The sequence below is a fragment of the Microcebus murinus genome, chromosome 15 (genome assembly GCF_040939455.1).
Source record: "Microcebus murinus isolate Inina chromosome 15, M.murinus_Inina_mat1.0, whole genome shotgun sequence".
NCBI lineage: Eukaryota > Metazoa > Chordata > Mammalia > Primates > Cheirogaleidae > Microcebus > Microcebus murinus.
Genome location: NC_134118.1, coordinates 26,366,216 through 26,384,940, shown reverse-complemented (window position 1 = coordinate 26,384,940; position 18,725 = coordinate 26,366,216). Strand labels below are relative to the sequence as shown.

General features: G+C 41.0%; 1 pseudogene; it reads left to right on the top strand.

Moving 5' to 3' along the window:
• The first annotated feature begins 2,080 nt into the window (after positions 1-2,080).
• LOC142876383 (enhancer of rudimentary homolog pseudogene) lies at positions 2,081-2,512 on the top strand (annotated as a pseudogene).
• The last annotated feature ends 16,213 nt before the right edge of the window (positions 2,513-18,725 follow it).

Below are 18,725 nucleotides of genomic sequence, written 5' to 3'. Positions count from 1 at the left end.
AAACTCTTATATTTATGGCATTTGTCATCCTTAAGCTATGCAAGTATTCCCTTAATTAATAAAAAAAATTTTTGTTCCCAACCTACTTCTATTTTCCTACTTGTTAGAAAGGAGGAGTGACAAGGAAAAAGATTTTACAGAGGAGAAAGTTGGCAACCTTTGTTATGCTGCAACAAAACATTTGGTAAAACTATTACCTATGATGACTGAGACAGCAAAATGGTAGAAACGAAGGTGAATGTTGGTGCATTGTTGTTCCTGGTATATTGGAACTACAAGAAAAGGATGGATTCAGCAACTAACTGGGCTTTAATGAGATAACTAACAAAGAGATGCTGAAAACTAGTTGGATTAGTAAAGAGGCTCAGAGTTGTTTCTTTTACCACTCTTCTCACACTCCTTTCCCTTCTTCCGTATGATTTGCACTTTGTGCTGTCAACCCAGTTTTGCTGAACTTCCTTATTTATTGAAATGATAAATTCTTCCTCTCCAGTTTTAAGTTTCTTTCCAACCCCACCCCCACCCTTACCTCTTCCAATTTCACACAAATACCTGTCTACACCTCCTTAAAACTGGAGTCTGAATAGGGTTTAATTCTTGCTGTTGGAGTCTGGGCATTGATGAGTATTATGTATCAGCATAATACTAACCTGTTACCTGGTGGGCATTAGTCACCTGATATCTCAGCCCTTGGACTACCCAAACTTAATAAAAGTGTGAAAAATTGGGTAGATGGGGTTCAGAATTTGGTGGCAAAAAGAGCAGCTTTTTGTTATCACAGATTTCTAATCTCTTCTTCTCAGAGGCCTCTAATCTAGGAGGAGGAACCCAAACAATGCTGCCTGAGCCAGCTGCCCAAGCTTGAAAAGCTCTGCAGGTTTCTCTCTTTGTGGCACCTCCTACCCTGAGACACTCAATCTCCTGCCCTCCTCTCCTATATCACAGTTCAAAGAACTGTGGAAATTAAGACATCAAGCCTAAAATATCAATTCTTCCCAGGTTGTATAACTTTGGGCAAGTTTCTCTCTGTGCTTCAGGTCCTCATCTGTAACATTGGGAGAAAACATACCATGTTAGTTCAACAGATAAATAAACTGATGCTCAATGGAAAAACTGACTTACCCAAAGTTATGTGTGTGGTGATGGTAGAATTATTACACACTGCTCCTTTCTTCCTATTATACATTCCTTACTTTCTTCACCACTTTATCTTTGCTCATCATGTTACAGCCAGTGGTCCCGAGGACAAACTGAGCAGCGTGCAGAGAGTCGGAGAATCAAAATGTATTCACCGGCAGCTTAGAGGGATCTCACTACCAAATTCTGAACCCCATCTACCCAATTTTTCACACTTTTATTAAGTTGAGGTAGTCCAAGGGCTGAGATATCAGGTGACTAATGCCCGCCAGGTAACAGGTTAGTATTATGCTGATGCACCAGGCAATAGACTAGTTGCTGGGCCAGGTAATAGGTTAGTATTATGCTGATGTGGGTCTTCTGTGAGGGGTGGGGGACTCAGTGGCTGCTGCGCCGCCAAGTAATAGATGGGGGTTTCCCTTATCAATCGCACAATAACCAACTCCTAGAGTAGAAATGAAACTTCCATCATAAGCTCCACCTCAATGGTCAGATCGAATGGCCTTCCCAAGTTTCTGTGTTCCATTGTCAGTTTCCCTGAAGGCAGCAACTCTGTCCAGGGAGCTCAGGCTCAGCAGGAGGCCCATGGAGGATGCTTTAGATTCTCATCCCGCTGGAGGTATCACACAGTTGCTGCCTCATCCTCTTCACAGCTTACACCAGAGCCGCATGTCAGATCCCCGTCGTTTCTTTCCTGGAATGCCGAGATTGTCTCCTTGTCTCCTCTCTTCCAGACTCTTCCTTTTCAATCCTTTTTTCCCCCTATCCTACTGCCACTGGAAAATCTAAATGCATATCTGATAGTATAATATCTCTCCAGTTCCAAACAACCAGTGATGCTAACCAACTTATTATAGCATCAAATCCAGAATCTCCAGCAAGGTATTCAAGGCTCTCCTGGTGCCCTCTTTGCCTTTCCTTTGGCTCTCCCCTTGCTGTGACAATGGGTCGGGTCATCATCTGTAGCATATGCATTAATATCATGCTCTGGGATTGGCTGTTGACGGTGCTGTGGCTAAACACGTGCAGTGGCGGCGGTGTCTGTAGCAGCTGCAGCGAAGAGAATTGGCGTGATGTCTCACACCACTGGTTGGTACAGCCTACTGAGAGGCCAGAAGGCGGAACGTACACTGACTATGAATCTGTGAATGAGTGCATGGAAGGTGTCTGTAAAATGTATGAAGAACAACATCTGAAGAGAATGAATCCCAACAGTCCCTCGAGCACATATGGTATCAGTCAGTTGTTTGATTTTATAGATGATCAGGCAGATCTCAGCAGCCTGGTTTACCAAGCTGCTACCCAGACATACCAGCCTTGTAACAAAGACTGGATTAAAGAGAAGATCTGCATGCACCTTTGTAGGCAGGCCTAATAGGCCAGGAAATAATTGAGTTGGAAGCATCAGGGGGTTGGAGGTGGGCTTGGAACACAGGCGTGTACAGCCTGCTGCAGTAGAAGTTTTGTAATATAGTAATCCTGTTTCCATTTGGTTACACTCTAGCCAAGGTTGAATATATTAGATGAAATGTGAGGATCTTGTTCAATCTGAAACCTCCATTGCCCCCCTTTTCCTTTTTTTTACTTAAACCTTTTAGTGATGATTTAGATGGAAGTTATTCTTTGTCAGTTAATGTTGGTTCCAATCCTTCAAACTTCATATCTGCTTTATAACATTCACTGTACTAACCCTTCAGGATGGGGTGAGGGGTTGTAGCACAGTTATGTCCTCAATATAAAGTCTTAGTGAAAAATAAATTAGTGTTCTTCAGTTATTTTAAAAAATCATGCTCTCTAAACCTATATCTTTCTCTTGCTCTGTAATGCTAATGCTATCTTTCCTCAATAAACCTTATTTTTGTGCTTGCCTTTAAAAAAAGGCTCTCCTGATGTGCTCAAGTTAATCTCCTTCCCAGTCTTTACTACCAATAGGTCCCCCTGTGAATCTCTCAGACAGCTAAATTATTTCCATTCCTCAAAACACTCCTTTTTGGGTTTAGATTCTTGATCTTGGAGGTCAATTGTGTGAGAACTTTGAGAATCCAGCTCCCCTGGTTCAAGTGCACACACACATAATTTGCATAATGCATATATAGAGATATAAAATTTGAAAGGACAAGGAATTCCCACTCCCACTGAAAGACAGAAAATGCAATTTTATCAAATTTTACCAAACAAGATTTCGGGTGGAAATGTTTGTGGCTAGATCAAGGCTGACGAGCCAGTCCAGGCCTAAATTAGGCCATAAGATCTGTCACTTCCTGACTTTAAAACTCCTATTATTATAAACAGTTCATGATCTTAAACGTGGTGGGAGACTAGGTGGGAAAAATATGTCTCAACCACTGCCTATTTTTCCCAATCAGACGCCAATCTTTCCTTGAGGTAGTATTCCTAGGAGAATAAATTTCTTGTTCAAGGTCACGTAGCTAGTGAGTGGCAGTTCAGAGATTGAAATCTTTCAGACTCCTTATTCTACTCTCGGTTAATGACTTAGTTCTACCTGAAATTCAACTCCAGATTTCTTGTTTTTAGTTGTTTTGATTATAAAGGAAACAACTTTGATTCTTTCTGACATGCAGTATACCTCCTCATCCCGGATTCAAACCACAGCCTCTACACCCACCCAAATCTGACTTAAAGATTTTTGTCCACCGTTTGATTTCACTTGGCTATTTTCCTTGAATTATACAATTTCCCTGGGCATTTGGAATGCCCCGTCAGGCCTCCAGGATTTTCCTTACTCTGGGTCATGAATTCGAAGCATAGGATTTACTCCCCACTCTGCCATTTTAAGGTAATATTATTTGTATTTATATAAAATTATAAGCTTTTTTTTTTTTGAGACAGAGTCTCACTCTGTCATCCAGGCTAGAGTGCAGTTGTGTTGTGATAGCTCACAGCAACCTCAAACTCCTGGCCTCAAGCAATCCTCCTGCCTCAGACTCTCATCCTCTCAAGTAGCTGAGACTACAGGCATTTGCCACCATGACTGGCTAATTTTTCTATTTTTAGCAGAGATGGGCGTCTCCTGTTGCTCAGGCTGGTCTTGAATTTCTGACCTCAAGCGATCCTCCCACCTCAGCCTCCCAGAGTACTAGGATTACAGGTATGACCCACCATGCCTGGCCACAAGCCTTTTTTACATCAATAATTTCATTTAGTCTTCGTAATCCACCAGTTACAAAGGTAGGACAGGCATCATTAGCTTGAATTTGCAATGGAAAAGTGGGTTCAAAAAGGGAAAGTGACTTGACCAAAGTTTCATAATACTGCAGACCTAGACCATAAACTTGAGTTTTTATTTCAAATCCACTTGTCTCTCTACCCTCTAGGCTCAAATCCCCATAATATATATGTTTGGAAATAGAAGAAAGTTCTAGAGATATCACTGACTGTTTTTTTTTATATTTAATTTTCATCATTGTGTGCTCTTAGCTTTCCAATCTCCTTACCCAAACATGATGAAGTTTGGGGATTGCCTCTGGTCTAGGCTTGCTGTGGCCCTAAACCTGAGCCTCCACTGAGGCAGCTGGCCCTGATACACAGACTTCCTGAAGGATCTGTCACTAATGCCAAGCTTTCCTCCTCCAACCTGCTCCAGGAAGAACTCTGCTTCTTGGAGGTTGGGGAGGCGAGGCGGTGAGAGGAATAATGTGAGCTCCCCTAGGCAGTGTTCTTGTCTACTGCTCCTGCCTGAATTGTCCGGGGGAGGGTGTGGGGGAGAGAGAGTTGTATTCATGCCCAAGTACAGGAATTTGAGAAACCCACACCATTCAAAACCAGGCACCCTCTTGCCTGGAAACTCTTCAGTCTATGACTCAAACCCTTACTTCTCCCAGGGAAAGTAGAAATATTTTAATATGCCTCATTATTACCAACACACACTGCAAAGCCATCCCCACCAACTCAGTAGAACTGCAGAACATGGGGAAAATATGACTCCATTATGGACCTCAATTTACCCATTTACAAAAAGAGGGAGCTGTATCAGAAAACCACCAAAGTCCCTTCTAAGGCTGAGAGTTTATATTCTCAGTTTCTGAGAGATCCTGATCACCTTTGGAATCGATCTGACTAGTTGTTATCCCTAGATGATTGGGAAACAAGAGTTTCCCAATTTTAGCTCAAATATATCTTATAGATCTTGTTTTCTAGGCTACAGCTATATACATGAGAAGCAGATGCTCAGTAAGGTGGAGAGACTACCTCATCCAAGTCACAAAGCCTGAGCCAGACAAATCCATAGCTGTGCGTCATGGTAGTCTCTATTTGTGCTGCAATCAGAATCAGATTTAGAACAACATATTAAAGGAGGAGACAGCTTGGCTTCTCGTTCCTACTCTGCAACCCCTCAGCCTGTTGCAACTTATGAAAAACATCAAAGCCAGTGGAAAAATGCCAGGTCATGATCTACGAACTCCCTGCAGACATCCTAGGGATATTCCAGGGACAAGGTTGGATTTCTTTCCGGCTAAGATCAGAAAGGACAGGAAATATTTACAGGTGACGTGATAAGATGTTTGGAATTTACTTCAAAGTAATTCAGTGTGTACGGCATGTGAGCAGGGGTGGGATCTGTGGTGAGAAGCTTTCACAAATGTAGATAAAGTGAAATTGTTCATGATCAACCGTGAGTTGTGCTGACCATTGTTGTAGTAAGTAATAGGTATGTGAGGTTGATTATGTATGTGCCTTCCTACTTTTTGTATATGTTTGAAATTTTCCATAATAAAAAGGAACAACCTGCAGATAACAAGGGTGGGGGGTTCTTAAAACCAATGAGTAGAAAAGGAATAGAACAGATTAGAGGATAAACAAGAGAGGGATAAATGGAGCAGGAAGGGAAATGAACAAAAAGGAAAAAGAAAAAATGGGGACTTATGTTAGCATTCATTGACCCCTTACTATGTACCAGGCATTTCCAGATATAAATTCTTAGTTAATATTTATTTTAAAAGTTATTATCATTGTGTTCTTTTATAAAAAAGACAGTGATACACAGAAAAATTAAATAACTTGCCCAAAATTGCATAACTAGAAAGAACTCAAAGCCAGATCTGTTTAAATTCTAAATCCAAACTTTTTTCCTTGTACACAGTGGGGTGTGTGAAAAGGAGAGAGTAATGGGAGATAGCAAGAGGTAGAAAGTACAGAAATGGGAACAAATATAGGATAAAGAATGAGACTCAGTGACTTCAGAATCAGAGACTCTGTTGATAAGAAAACCTTCTAAAGTTATCACTGGAATAGCAGGTAGCAAGGGCTGGTATTGCTCAAAACTTGTCTCTTCTAAGGAATGATTAATCTTTCATTCAGGGTAAGTTAATAGAAAATCTACTGCATGCCATGGATGCTGAGCTTGCTGCACAGCATAGTCCATGCCTTCCACAAGAGGATGCATGATCTCCCAGAAATATGTGCCTCCACTGTGACCAGTGTGAATTAAAACAAAACTCTAAGGTGCCTGCCAACTGAACAGACTCCTTCTCAGCCGAGAGGATCCCAGAGGAACCTTAAAACTGAGTTCCCTGTCATGATGGATTGGGAGGTCAGCCACTACCTCATTATACCCTCTTTTTTCTAATCATTGGCCGTCAGGCTTTTTTCCTTAAGGGGTAAATGGAAACTAATCTTGTGATTTACTGCTTCCTATTTGTGGTTTCAGCTCTGCAACTAACTAGCATTCCTTCCTGATAAGAGACTGCCAACCATCAAGTGGTTTTAACCAGTCTATGAAGTATGCACAGAGAGGGTTTTCACGTCCTCTGCTTTACCTTTTACATCAGAGGGCTGCCGTTTTCTGAACACAGACCCCATAAAGGGGCATAAAGCTCCATTGCACGTGAACATGTTTCTCTTTCATAAATATTCATGACTCCTCTTATAGCTCGTTAAATATGTATATTTGGCCACCCTGGGCTGGGACTATACCATCGGCTCTCCTGGGTTTCCAGCTTGCTGATTGCAGATCTTGGGACTTCTCAGCCTCCATAATCACATGAGCCAATTGCTTATAATAGAGCTCATTGTCTAGATAGATAAATAGCTAATGTTTGTTGCTTATAATAGAGTACCTGATATTGGGAAATTTATATTTTTTTAATTTTATTTATTTATGTGTTTATTTTTGAGAAGGGGTCTCACTCTGTTGTCCTGGGCTAGAGAGCAGTGGTGTCATCATAGCTCACTGCAATCTTAAACTCCTAGGCTCAAGCTATCCTTCTCCCTCAGCTTCCTGAGTAGCTGACTACAGGTGTCTACCACCATGCCCAGCTAATTTTTCTATTTTTTGTAGAGACAGGGCCTCTCTCAGGCTGATCTGGAACTCCTGGCCTCAAGAGATCCTCACCCCTTGACCTCCCAAAGTGCTAGGATTACAGGTGTGAGCCACCAAGCCAGCCTGAAATTGAGTAATTTATAAAGAAACAAAATTTATTTCTTACAGTTTTGCATCTGCGAAGTCCAAGCTTAAGAAGTTATATCTGGTGAGGGCCTTCTTGTTGGTGGGGACTCTCCGCAGAGTCCCAAGGTGGCATGAGGCATCACATGGTAATGGGGCTGAGTGTGCCAACTCCAATCTCTCTTCCTCTTCTTATAAAGGCAACAGTTCCACTCCTCTGATAATCCATTGAGGACTGAACTCTGATTTCATTATTTTATTTTATGACAAAGTCCCACTTTGTTGCCCTGGGTAGAGTGCAGGGGTGTCATCATAGATCACTGCAACCTCAAACTCTTGGGCTCAAGCGATCCTCCTGCCTCAGCCTCCAAAGTAGCTAGGACTACAGGCACACACCACCACGGTTGGCTAATTTTTTTCTATTTTTAGTAGAGATGGGGGGGGTCTCACTCTTGCTCAGGCTGGTCTCGAACTCCTGATCTCAAGTAATCTTCCCATGTCGGCCTCCCAGAGTGCTAAGATTACAGGCATGAGCTGCCATGCCCAACCTGAAGATCGGTAATTCTATTTAGGGGTAATAAATGGTTGTTAGGAAGTATGAGTAGATGGGTGGCAACAGATTGACTTGTAAATTAGCCTGAGAGACAGGTATTATGTTTAAAATGATTTGGGCCAGATCTGGTTGCATTCTTGATCTTCTTTCCTCCAATATAGTGAGATAACAGGAAGGAAAAGGAAGTCAATTGTTCTTTTGATGGGCCCATCTAGTTTATGCAGTCACAGGGAAAGCCCCTTTCCTTGTCAGACAAAGCCCCTTCCCAATGCCTGTTGTTTCTAAGGACCTTTAATGAAAAATACTCTTTAAACCAAGGAATCATATTATCACATGAAATTATCTGAGCTCTTTCACCTCCATAAAAGAAAACACAAAAAACTAAACAGCAGAGTTTGGACAACTTCCCAGTTGGTAAATAAAGTGCTGAGAGAGTAGTGTACCCAAACAGGGCATGGAAGCTCTGCATCCTCTTTCCGCCATATCTTTCTATTGAATTTATTCATTTGGCTGTTCATAAGTTGTATCCTTTATAATAAACCTAAGAACATTAGTAAAGTGTTTTCCTGAGTTCATATAGAAGGAACTTCTATATGAGATTGAAAGAGCTCACCTGTCACTTTTCACTTTTCTCCTATCTCGCACATGTGCACTACTCATCTCTGAGGCAAATCAGCTAGAAGGAAGGACTGACCTGGACCCGCACTTAACACCTCTGATAAGGGCCAGTTCCAACAAAGGTTTCTTGAAAGAAGGGTGTAAAGGGCTACCCTTCTTGAAATAATGGAGAATGGATAATGGAGAATGAGATAATTCTTTAATGAATGGTTATTTTCAAGGCTCTAGGATGGACTTCTCTGAAATATCCACTTAGCTGGGCCACAAAATAGATTGGTCTGCCAGAATCATCATTGGCTCTGAGCTCATGAAACCATTGCGCTAAAAGTTCTGGTAAAAGTGCTGCAGTCCTTAAAAGATGGTGAAATAAAGATTAAAGTCTTAAAATAATGATTATATCAATACTTCTGCTATATACTCCTTGAAAAACCCATGTGCCCAGGCCCGAGCATAGATTTGTCTGCAGGAACCATTTTCCATTCCAAGCTGAGGCATCAAATCAGTCTGAAGACAAGGGTGAAAATTGTGGATCCTATTTCAGTCTAAAGACTGAAATTATCTGTAAAGTCTAAAGATTAAAACAGACAATTTCAGTCTACAGACTGAAACAGGATCCGCATTTTTCACTTATCTCGCCCATGTGCACTTCTCATCTCTGAGGATAATCAGCCAGAATGAAGGAATGACAAAGGACCTGCACTTAACACATCTCACAAGGGCAAGATCCAACAAAGCTTTCTTGAAAGAAGGGGGAAAAGGGCTACCCTTCTTGAAATAATGGTGAATGGATGGTGAGATAATTCTTTACAGAATGGTCATTTTAAAGGCTCTAGGGCCGACTTCTTGGAAATATCCACTTAGCTGGGCCTAAACATACATTGGACTGCCAGAATTATCTTTGGCTCTGAGCTAATGAAATCAATGCGATGAAAATGCTGGTAAAAGTGTTGCAGTCCTTTAAAGATGGTGAAATAAGTCTTAAAATAATGATTATTTCAAAATGTCTGCTACATACTAATGGAAAAACCCAGGTGCCTGGGCCGTTTCATAGATTTGCCTGCCAGGACCATTTTCCCTTCCAAGCCCAGTCATTAAACCAGTCTGATGAGGAGGGTGAAAGGTGTGGATCCTATTTCAGTCTAAAGCAGACTGAAACAGGACCCGCACTTTTCACCCCTCTCGAGAATGGGCACTTCTCATCTCTGGGGATAACCTGCTAGAGGGAAGGATGGACACAGGACCCCCACTTTCCACCTCTCATAAAGGCCAACTCCAAAAAATTATTCCTGTAAGGATGGTGAAAGGCACTACTGTTCTTGAAGTAACAGTGACCGATGGGGAGATAATTATTTAAAGAATGGTTATTTTAAAAGGCTCTAGGACCGACTTCTGGGAAACATCCCCTTAGCTAGGCCTCGGCATAGAAATCTGCGAAAATGACATGTGGCTGTAAGTTTATGAAACCACGCCTCAAAAAATGCTGGAGAAATGCCCGGTGTCCTGCAGGATGGTGAAATAACACTTAAAATAATGATTTTCTCAACACTGGGGCTAGCTACTGCTTGAAAAACCCAGGGGACTGGGCCCAAGCATGGATTCACCTGCCGGAATCATTTTCCCTTCTGAGATGAGCCATAGAATCAGTCTGAAGAGGAGGGTGAAAAGTGGGGATCCTGTTTTGACCGAAACAGGATCCCCACTTTTCACCCTGCTGGCGCATGGGAACTTCTCATCTCTGAGAATACGCGGCCTGAGGGAAAGGGGGACACAGGACCCACACTTTCCACCTCTAACAAAGGCAAGCTCCAAAAAACTATTCCTGAAAGGATGGTGAATGGGGCTAACTTCTTGCAGTACCAGTGATGGATGGGGAGATAATTCTTTAAAGAATGGTTATTTTAAAAGGCTCTAGGACCCACTTCTGGGAAAAATTCCCTTAACTAGGCCTCCGCATAGAAATCTCTGCGAGAATCACCTGAGGCTGTGAGCTCATGCATCCACGCCTCTAAAAATGCAGGAGAAATGCCCGGTGTCCTCGAACATGGTGAAATAATGGTGAAATAACACTTAAAATAATGATTTTCTCCACACTGCTGCTAGCTACTGCTTGAAAAACAGAGGTGACTGGGTCCAAACATGGATTCCTCTGCCGAATCCGTACATCCGTATATTCCAGCTATGGAATCTGTCCGAAGAAGAGGGTGAAAAGTGCGGATACTCTTTCAGTCTAAAATAGCCTGAAACAGGATCTGCACTTTTCACCCTGCTGGTGCATGGGCACTTCCCTTTTCTGAGAATAAGCGGCCTGAGGGAAGAGGGGACACAGGACCCGCACTTTCCACCTCTCACAAAGGCTAGCTCCTAAAAATTATTCCTGAAAGGACGGTGAATGGGGCTACCTTACCTGAAGTAAGGGTGATGGATGGAGAGATAATTCTTTAAAGAATAGTTATTTTAAAAGGCTCTACGACCGACTTCAGGGAAAAATACCCTTAACCAGGCCTCCGCATAGAAAACTCTGCGAGAATCACCTGAGTCTGTCTGCTAAAGAAACCAGTGCTCTAAAAACACAAGTGAAATGCCCAATGTCCTCGGAGATGGTGAAATAATGGTGAAAAAACAATTAAAATAATGATTTTCTCCACACTGATGCTAGCTACTACTTGAAAAACCCCCGTGACCGGGCCCAAACATGGATTCCTCTGCCAGAAACCTTTTTCCTACCAAACTGAGTCATGGAATCTGTCTGAAGAAGAGGGTGAAAAGTGCAGATACTCTTTCAGTCTAAAATAGACTGTAACAGGATCTGCACTTTTCACCCTGCTGGCTCATGGGCACTTCCCTTTTCTGAGAATAAGTGGCCTGAGGGAAGAGGGGACACAGGACTCACACTTTCCACCTCTCAAAAAGGATAGCTCGAATAATTATTCCTGAAAGGATGGTGAATGGGGCTACCTTTCTTGAAGTAACGGTGATGGATGGGGAGATAATTCTTTAAAGAATGGTTATTTTACAAAGAGATATCACTTACTCCAGTGAGAATGGCCTTTATAAAAAGGACTAAAAAGGACTAAAAAGTCCCCAAACAACAAATGCTGGCGTGGATTGGGAGAGAGAGGAACACTCCTACACTGCTGGTGGAACTGCAAACTAGTTCAACCTCTGTGGAAACAAATATGGTGATACCTCAAAGCGATACGAGTAGATCTACCATTTGATCCAGCAATTCCACTACTGGGCATCTACCCAAAAGATCAAAAGTCACTTTATGAAAAAGACACCTGCACTTAAATGTTTATAGCGGCACAATTCACAATTGCAAAGCTATGGAAACAACCCAAGTGCCCATCAATTCATGAGTGGATTAATAAAATGTGGTATATGTATACCATGGAATACTACTCAGCTTTAAGAAACAATGGTGATATAGCACCTCTTGTATATTCCTGGATACAGCTGGAACCCTTTCTAGTAAGTGAAGTATCTCAAGAATGGAAAAACCAGCACCACATGTACACACCAGCAAATTGGTATTAATGGATCAATACTTAAGTAGACATATAGGAGTAACATTTATCGGGTGTCAGGAGGGAGGGAGGGGAGGGGTATATACAACCACAATGAGTAAGATGTGCAACGTTTGGGGGATGGACATGCTTGAGGCTCTTACTCGAGGGTAGAAGGGGGTATGGGCAATATAAGTAACCTTGACACTTGTACCCCCATAATATGCTAAAATAAAAAATAAAAAATAAGCAGTTATTAAGTGCTCGCTACAAATAAGGCACATTCTTAGGTGCCAAAAATAAAAAAAATGAGAGTCCCTACTCTATAATAGCTAACAGACTAGTAGGGTAGACAGACATGGATGAGCATAAGGCAAGGTATTATAACAGCTCAGATGAGGGAGGGATAAGGCCCTCCACGGAAGGAAACACATAGTGAAACATCTGAACCAGGCCCAAGGCTGCTAGGAAGCCCATATGCATGCAACTCAGGAAGGTTGCTAGCGAGTACAATGTTTGGTGCCACAGACCCTTCAGGCTACCCCATGAAGCCTGCGGACCCCTACTCAGAACAATGTTTTTATATGCATAAAATAAACACACCAGGTTACAAAAAAATAAAAACAATTATATTGAAATAATATTGGAAAAATAAATATGGTATAAAAAATTTTTAAAAAAATAAATAAAGAAAGAATGGTTTGTAGGGGACTGACATATATTTTCCTAGTTTAAGAATTAAAGTTAGTGAGTAATGTACATGTTCCACCCAGTGTGTTTGAAAGTAATCTGTCCCGGACAGGCTCCCTGTGATAAACAAAGGTGTTGCCTAGAGGCATAAGAAAGGACCTGAGCTACAACTAGCAAGAACAGCCCCGCCCCACAGCATTGGGGGTCTAGAAGCCACATGATAAACATTGTTCCTGTGATTGCTGGTACACTCCACAAGATGGCTGGTTAGTCAATGACGGGTAAGACTCCTCAAGGGAGGGGCAACCTAAGCCAGGCACAGCCGCAGGGGTTCAGCCGAAGATCTGAGGGGGTCACCCTAAGAGAAGCTGGGGATGAGAAATGCCCCCTGTGGCTCACCTTGCCCATCCTTGCTAATTTCGGTCCTTTATCTATGCCTAGTGCCTAGAACAACCACCTTGAAATTCTGAGTCAGGGGATACCTGCTTCCCTAAGGCTATTCCAGAATTTATGGCTATCACTGCCACACCTGGGTGGTTACGGACAAGGAACTAACTTTAATCTTTTAGAGTATAAAAATAAAATGGACCCAGTGTATTATTACTCGAGTCAACCGTTTGTACGTGTGTCTGCGTTTTTCTTTGTGTTCTGCGCATTTGTGTTTTAGGTTCTGTGTTCATCCTCTGTCCTGTAAACGGGCCACGACAACTGGCTTAGTCAGCAGGACATACATCATTTCAGGACGAGAGGACCGGACTGGGCAGGCAACCCCTTTGGCTATCAGTAAGTGGCATCCAACAGGGGACTCTCAGGGGATGGGGGGGAAGGGAACCAAGAAGGCACCCCTTTTGGCTATTGGTAAGCATCCAACAAGGGACTCTTGGAAAAAATGGAAATACCCCCTCAGCTGCTGAGCATGAACATCGAAAGTTAATTCAAGGATTATTAAATTCAGTGGGAGTTGAAGTAAAAGAAAGAACCCTAAAGCGGTTGTTTGCTTTAGTGCAGAAACATTGTTACTGGTTTCAATCTCAATGGCAAGTTCAGCTAAATTTACATAGCTGGCAGCAAGTTGTTAAAGCCTTGCATGTAGTTCATCAGCAAGGGGATATTATTAATTTAAAGATTTGGTCATGTCACAAAATAAAAAAATAAATAAAAATGGCTGCCGCGGCTTCTCTAGCATCTTGGTGTGCAGCATAGTTAGCAAGATCTCAGAAAAGACTCAGGACCACCTAAGGAGCAGTGCGAACTCAGCGCCAGGTACCGGCATGGCCCTTTTAGGCCCTCCAATTCCTAGCTTCTCCTTTGGCGGGAACTGATAAGTCATTCTGAGAGCCGAACCTCCATTTTTAGTTAATGGTCTTGGTTTATTCTGAGCTAGTTCTTTTCCTAGGAATTGTTGTTTGGGATCCTAATTTAAGTTTAAAAGTGCATTCTAAAAGGTCTTCTCCATTGCCTTTTTTATCCTAAAATTAATCTCAATTGGCTTTTCTGTAAGAAAAATAAGAAATCCTTTAAAAACGAGGAGAAACAAAGAAAATGACTGTTGGGCACCCCAGTTGGTTTGCAGTGCCTTTACTTGCAAGTATTTTTGTAAATGACAGATTCAAAGGCATGCCAGGTTTTCTAGGGCTCCAGCTGGTCATAACTAATTCTTGTGCACAAGTTTTTACAAAAAAGCAAAATTACATCAAAGAAAATTCAGAGCTGAAATGGTCCACTTACACTTATTAAAATATCTCAAGCTTATTTCTGTCTCTTCTTTTCTGGCTACTCTGAAACCTGCTAACTTTTTCTATTGATGTTAAGATAACTCATTGTTTACGATATTTACAATTGAAAGGCTACCTAAAAACCTTGCAGCCAGTTCTAGCTAAAATGCTAACACTAAAAACTCATTTTAAACTAAAATAAATAAATAAATATTAAAAAAAAGGGTAAAGGTTTTTTAAAAAATCAAATTGCTATAGAAACTGCTTTACCCAAAACTTTGAGCCACGGGCCTAATTAGGTTACCTATCAGGGAAAACAACTAAAGTTTGCCATGTGAATAATTTCCAGTCTCATCAAAAGAAATTTAGATCCAGCTTTCTTTTACAGACTGGTGAATTTGCATTACTATTTGCATTACAGACTGGTGAATTTGCATTACAACTATGGCTAGAGTTCTAGGGTAAAATTTATTAAAACTTTGTGTTTGTATGTGTGTGAGAGAGTGTATATGTTTGGGTATGTTTTATGTCTGTCCATGTATTATGTGTTTGTGCTTATATAGTTCCGGACTGGTTTAAAATTAAGAGAGCGCTAATAAATTAAACCCAAATGCTTCACGTGAATTTAGTAATCTTTGGTAAATAAGCTGTGTTATTATAAAATAAAATAAAATAAAAAAATAGTGTTATTAGTAAAGTAATAGTAAAAATGCTTTCAAATTGTCAGCATACATTTGTTTTTGCCTGGGTTTTACTGGATATTTTTAAGTTCTTGAGGTGTAAAGATTTGATATAAAGGTTATAAAAAATGTAAACTCAGCCAAAGACAAAGTAATGTGTGATTTTTAATAAGTAAAGTAAATTTAATATTTGGTCAAATGATAATCACTAAATCTGGGTTACCAATAAAAATACTCATGTAATACAAATGTGCCTAAGTGTCAGCAAATTAGAATAAATAAAACACCAAGTAGAGTGAAAAACCAAATTTAATCATCAAAGGTTTATAAAAAACATTTTGGTTTTGGTCTTTTAATCCTAACTGCAGATATAGTTTACTTCCACTGATTCAATGCCTATAGAGAGGTACACAGGTGTGTCTAACTCACTATGATCTAATATTAACAGTACTGTTAAAAATTCAAAGTTGTCCTAAAAGTTGTAGTTAAAGAACTTAAATCAGAAGCTTTAGTTTTCCCTTGGTCTTGCCCATTTTTGTCCTACTCTTTACAAGCTAGCTGGTGGTGTGTACATTATGTTACTATAACAGAGTTTTTGCCTAGAAAAAAAAATTTAAATTATTAATTTTTGTATAGTAATTTATTTTAAGATAAAAAGCGAATGATGGTTAAAATCCATGAGAATCTCAAAACAGTCTTACTCTATAAATGTGTTCGTTTACACATTTTTTTTTTTTTTTTTTGAGACAGAGTCTCGCTTTGTTGCCCAGGCTAGAGTGAGTGCCATGGCGTTAGCCTAGCTCACAGTAACCTCAAACTCCTGGGCTCAAGCGATCCTCCTGCCTCAGCCTCCCGAGTAGCTGGGACTACAGGCATGTGCCACCATGCCCGGCTAATTTTTTCTATACATATTAGTTGGCCAATTAATTTCTTTCTATTTATAGTAGAGACGGGGTCTTGCTCAGGCTGGTTTCGAACTCCTGACCTCCAGCAATTCGCCCACCTCAGCCTTCCAGAGTGCTAGGATTACAGGCATGAGCCACCACACCTGGCCTGTGCTCAAGTTTATACACTAAAAAATTGTTATGATACTATTTAGATTGTTTTTTTAAAAAACAGCTTAATCTTGATCCTCTTATAAAAAGCATGTTACCACTTTGTATCATTGTTTGAGGTGCTAACAATTGGTGCTAAAATTTTTTTTCTTCAGTCTACAGCCAGGTGATCTTATGTTGATGGGATTCAAATAACTAACTTAAAGGCTTCAAAAGAAAAATTTTCTGACCTTGCCTGCCTCTTGTGCAAATTCTTCCCTAAAGCTAGCATAAAACCTAAAATTATTCTATGTAAAATGGCCATAATGTAATTATCTGACCTACTATGTTTTTACTTTGTTTTACCGATGCTTCCAGCACTCACAAAACTGGTTATTGGAGTTCCCAGGTATCCAGAAAACAGGCTCGCTCATGTTCCGCCTGTGCCCCTCTCACTTTTCCATCTCTCCCCCCTGGGTGCAACCCACGAGGGTTGTGTAGTAATCATATTTAGCAAATAGGTGTTACCCATGTCACCTCATTTAAAAAACTTTATGTTCATCATACAATTAACACTTATTCTCATTTTCAGTGCGCTACGGCTCATAGCTCTAAAAAGGCTGACGTGGTTATTACTCATCTTTATTTCTGTTTTGCTGTCATGAGACTTCCGGCGACATTAAAAACAGATAATGCTCCAGCTTATACCTCTCAAAAACTTGGTAACTTTTTAACACTATATTCCATTCAATATATTGCTAGAATTCCTTTTAATAGCCAAGGATAAGCCATCATTGAGTGTGCTAATCATACTCTCAAGCTTCAAAATCATACTCTCAAGCTACAAAAACAAAAGGGGGAGTCAAGGAATCTCCTCACCGACATTTACTCTGTGCCCTCTATACCCTTAATTTTTGGCAGTACCTACATGCTTTGACAGCAGAGCATCATTTCACTTCTTCCCCTCTGCAAAAGGCCTGTGATCCTGTGTATGTTGCCATTCCTACTAGGGGATGGATTGAGGGAGAAGTTCTTCAATGGGGTCGAGGATATGCTTATGTTTCCACAGGACAAGGTTGTGAGTGGGTTCCTGTACAATGACTCAGGTATCCACACCAAGAAACCACGCAAGATGGGACCGAGGTGCCCCAAACAAAAGAAGAGAAAGCAGACGTTAATGCTGGCAGTGTGGCTGCCCCTTAGCCTACCTGCCTCTTTGCTAATCTTATACTCCTCTGTAATTGGCCAGGTTGATTCTATTAATGCTCAGCATGTATATTGGGCTTATGTTCCCTATCCTCCCCTTTTTAAGGCAGTGTCTTGGGGAGACCCTAACGCCCTCATCTATACTGATGATTCAAAATGGATGCCACCTCCATTTCAATATCAGTCACCGTCACCACATCCTGAGGATGAAGGGAGGGTAGTTTTCAATTATTCCACTTATGCTCAAGGCCTCCCCATAGAAATCTCTGCGAGAATCACCTGAGGCTGTGAGCTCATGAAACCAGGGCTCTAAAAATGCAGGTGAAATGCCCGGTGTCCTTGAGGATGTTGAAATAATTGTGAAATAATACTTAAAATAATGATTTTCTCCACACTGCTGTAGCTACTGCTTGAAAAACCCAAGTGACCAGGCGAAACATGGATTCCTGTGCTGGAACTGTTTTCCCTTCTGAGCTGAGCCATGGTATCAGTCTGAAGAAGAGGGTGAACAGTGCGGATCCTGTTTCAGTCTAAAATATCAAGACTTTGTCACTAAACTAACTAAACTAAAATAAAATAGACTGAAACAGGATCCGCACTTTTCACCCGGTTCACGCATGGGCTCTTCCCATCTCTGAGAATAAGCGGCCTGAGGGAAGAGGTATAAAGAGGACCCGCACTTTACACCTCTCACGGAGGCCAGCTCCAAAAATTATTCCTGTAAGCGTGGTGAAAGGGACTACCATTCTTGAAATAATGGTGATCGATGGGGAGATAATTCTTTAAAGAACGGTTATTTTAAAAGGCTCTAGGACCGACTTCTGGGAAACATCCCTTACCTAGGCCTCGGCATAGAAATCTCTGGGAGAATCACCTGAGGCTGTGAGCTCATGAAACCATGCTTCAAAAAATGCAAGCAGGCAAGATTTGCCTGCCAGGACCCTCTTGCCTTTCTAGCCGAGTCACCAAACCAGTCTGAAGAGAAGAGAGAAATGTGCGGATCCTGTTTAAGTCTACTTTATTTATTTATTTATTTATTTATTTATTTATTTATTTATTTATTTTTTATTGCTCCTGAGTTCTTTTATTTTACTCAGAACATTTTTCAAATATTATGTTTATCATATTCTGAGTACCCATTATGTGTTTGAATCTATATCTGAATTCCAGTTATATTTCACTG